This window comes from Neolamprologus multifasciatus, chromosome 5 (genome assembly GCF_963576455.1).
Source record: "Neolamprologus multifasciatus chromosome 5, fNeoMul1.2, whole genome shotgun sequence".
NCBI lineage: Eukaryota > Metazoa > Chordata > Actinopteri > Cichliformes > Cichlidae > Neolamprologus > Neolamprologus multifasciatus.
Window position 1 is genome coordinate 36,459,808 of NC_140443.1, and position 3,772 is coordinate 36,463,579.

Genomic DNA, 3,772 nt, shown 5'->3' on the forward strand with positions numbered 1-3,772 from the left:
TTTTTATAGTATTTCTGCTTAATATAGTATTTCTGCTTTTTATAGTATTTCTGCTTAATATAGTATTTCTGCTAAATTAGAGTATTTCTGCTTAATATAGTATTTCTGCTTTTTATAGGTTTTGAGCTTAATATAGTATTTGTGCTTAATATAGTATTTCTGCTAAATTATAGTATTTCTGCTTTTTATAGTATTTGTGCTTAATATAGTATTTCTGCTTTTTATAGTATTTCTGCTTTTTATAGTATTTCTGCTTTTAATAGTATTTCTGCTTTTAATAGTATTTCTGCTGTTTATAGTATTTGTGCTAAATTATAGTATTTGTGCTAAATTATAGTATTTCTGCTAAATTATAGTATTTCTGGTTTTTATAGTATTTCTGTTTTTTATAGTATTTGAGCTTAATATAGTATTTCTGCTTTTTATAGTATTTCTGCTTTTTATACGAATTGTGCTTAATATAGGATTTGTGCTTAATATAGTATTTCTGCTAAATTATAGTATTTCTGCTTTTTATAGGATTTGTGCTTAATATATGTCAGGGTTCTGGGTCTGAGCAACCCAGGATCCCTGTGCAGTTATGTACTAGTTATATGTATTACTATGTATTTTTGGTGTTGCTTCCCCGTTTGCTCTATGCTTGTACATATGTGGAGACACTTGTTAAATTCCCCTGGCTGGTGGACTCCCTCAATCCAGTTGTCCTGGACTTCCTGCTTTCCACCCTCCACCTCCACTCTCCTCCTCAGGCTGCTCACCGGCCCGGACCGCTGGTGGATTCACAGCCTGAGACGCCGGCCCCGACGTCTACATGGAAACGACCTTCGCGCCGCCGGCTTTCCTCACCGCAGCCTAATCCACGAACTTCTCAAGAGTCGGCTGTGGTGAGTAGTACGGACAATTTTCCATTTCCCTCACCATCTGTGTTTGTGTCTGCAGTGGACGAGCCGACAGCGCAGGTAACATCACCTCGGTCAGAGGTCTCCACACCACTCGCTGCTTCAACATCTGCAGCTGTGGCACCGCCTCATCTCACCGCCTGCAGTCACCCTTCTGCCATCTTCTTCACCGGCTGCTACGTCGCCACCCGGACCTGCCCTGCCCGAGCAGGAGCTCGGCGAGCCGGAGGAGCTCGCACTGCCCGAGCAGGAACTCGGCGAGCCGGTGGAGCTCGCACTGCCCGAGCAGGAGCTCGGCGAGCCGGTGGAGCTCGCACTGCCCGAGCAGGAGCTCGGCGAGCCGGTGGAGCTCGCACTGCCCGAGCAGGAGCTCGGCGAGCCGGTGGAGCTCGCACTGCCCGAGCAGGAGCTCGGCGAGCCGGTGGTGCCAGCGCCGCTGCCGGAGGAGCTCGGCGAGCCGGTGGAGCCAGCGCCGCTGCCCGGCGGGCCGGTGGAGCCAGCGCAGCCAGCGCCGCTGCCCGGCGAGCAGGAGAAGCCAGCGCCGCTGACGGAGGAGCCCGCGCCGCTGCTCGGTGAGCAGGAGAAGCTCGGCGAGCGTGTGGAGCCCGCGCCGGAGCTCGGTGAGCGGGTGGAGCCCGCGCCGGAGCTAGGCGAGCAGGAGAGCGGCGCTTTTTTTGCGCCGCTGCGGGATGCGCGGTCTGACTTTGGGACTGTGACCTGGGAGGGTTTGTTGTTTGTTGTTTTTGCTTGTTTTGGTTCTGGTTTCTTAAGCCTTAAGCTACTTAAGAGAGTCTTGGAGCTCCCACCTACACGGGATCATTACGTGAGACTCCACGTCAGTCATCCAGTTGTGCTTGGTTAGTGTGTGTGTATGCCCGCGATTGTATGTGTCCTGACGGCTGCTTCTATTGTGTCCCCAGGAGAGGGGTGGAGTGCCAGACAGCAGCCAGCACGGGGAGTGCTGAGACACGGGAGCGGAGAGCACAAACACTGGGAGAAGACACGACACGGGAGTCTGGGGAAAGCACTGGAATTTGGTGTTATTTCCACACACTGTAAATAAACGCACTGTTTATACACAGAGCACCGCGCCTGGGTCCTCCTTCCCCACAACCCCCACGGTTTGCCATGCCATACCGTGACAATATAGTATTTGTGCTTAATATAGTAATTCTGCTTTTTATAATATTTCTGCTATTTATAGTATTTCTGCTAAATTATAGTTTTTCTGCTAAATTATAGTATTTCTGCTTTTTATAGTATTTCTGCTAAATTATAGTATTTCTGCTTAATCATACTATTTCTATATATTACTGCCAGGTCCCCAGGCAGCCAATCCTCTGTGAGGACTGAGACACTTAGCCCTGAAATTCACATATCAGGGCCTGCACGGCTTCCCAGCCAGCCAATCATATCTGAGGTCTGCCGTTTCTTCTCTTGTCATGTGTCAGCGACGGTTGTACAAAGAGCAATGAAAATCGCAGTCAAAGTACACCAAAGTCCGCTGATTCACCCAGTACAAGAATTATGCTTCTAGTCCACCTAGTTTTTGAGTTACATGACGTTTTGTAACTCCAAAAAACGGTGTTTTTCGCCTCTCACCGCGATCTAATTCTGACTGCTCATCACCCTGTTTTCCAGGCGCCCGGCTCTCTTTCCCAGTGGCGCAGTTGGTAGTGACGTGGGTCTGCAAGCCAAAGGTCGTTGGTTCGATTCCACATTGGGCAATGTGTTTTTTTCCCTACAAATTAATACACTGTCACAGACCAGTAATTCATATTCATCATTTATTATAATTCTGCAAACTTTTATCATTTTACCAGCTTTTCTAATATGGACCTCACATTCTTGTTAACACTCCATGGCACAAATACTGTTCCCTTTAGGCTCTGTGTATGTGTGTGTGTATCAATATTTCTCCCATTTTAAAGTATTACTCCACCATAATTGTATTTCTGTTAAATCAAAGTACTTTTACTACATCTTAGTACTTCTGCTCAATCATAGTATTTCTGCTAAATCATAGTATTTTTGCCAAATCATGGTTTTTGTGCCAAATCATAACATTTGTGTTATGTTATAGTATTACTACTAAGTGGAGGAATTTCTGTCATGTTACAGTATATGTGCTGATTACAGTATTTCTGCTAAATCATAGTATTTCTACTATATTATATTTTTCTTTCTAAATATAGCATTTCTGCTATATAATTGTATTTCTGCTATGTTATAATATTTGTGCTAAACCAGAGTATTTGTGCTGAAACATAGTATTTCTGCCAAATGATAGTATTTCTGTCAAATTATAGTATTTATGCTAAAACATAGTATTAATTTAAAATTACAATATTCATAGTTCATCACAGTGTCTCTGGTAAATCACAGTATTTCTGCTATGTTGTACTATTTTTCTAAATCATAGTGTTTCTGTAATGTTTAAGTGTTTTTGGCTAAATATATTCTTTCTGTTATCTTATACTATTTCTCCTAAATTCTTGTATATTTGAGAAGTTATCATGTTTCTGGTAAGTTACGATATTTCTGCCAAGTATGATGTTTCCTCTAAGATATTGCAGTTCTGCCAAGTTATTACATTTTAGCAAAGTTCCTTTGCTTCTGCAAAGTTTTTACAATTTCTGCAACTTTTCAGCTTTTTCAGCTAGTTTTTGCAGACAGCTTCAGCTTTAAGGCATCCACACTGCATTTTCGCAGGAAATGCAAATTTTTCTAGTTATTATTCTAGTTGCTTCCGTACACTTTTTGGCACTTAACTACTTCGACAATTTTTGTGCTATTTTCACCATTCAAATTTTCAACTATTCTGCTATTTTTGCTCTTTCCGGCTATATCTTTTGGTATTTTATACTATTATA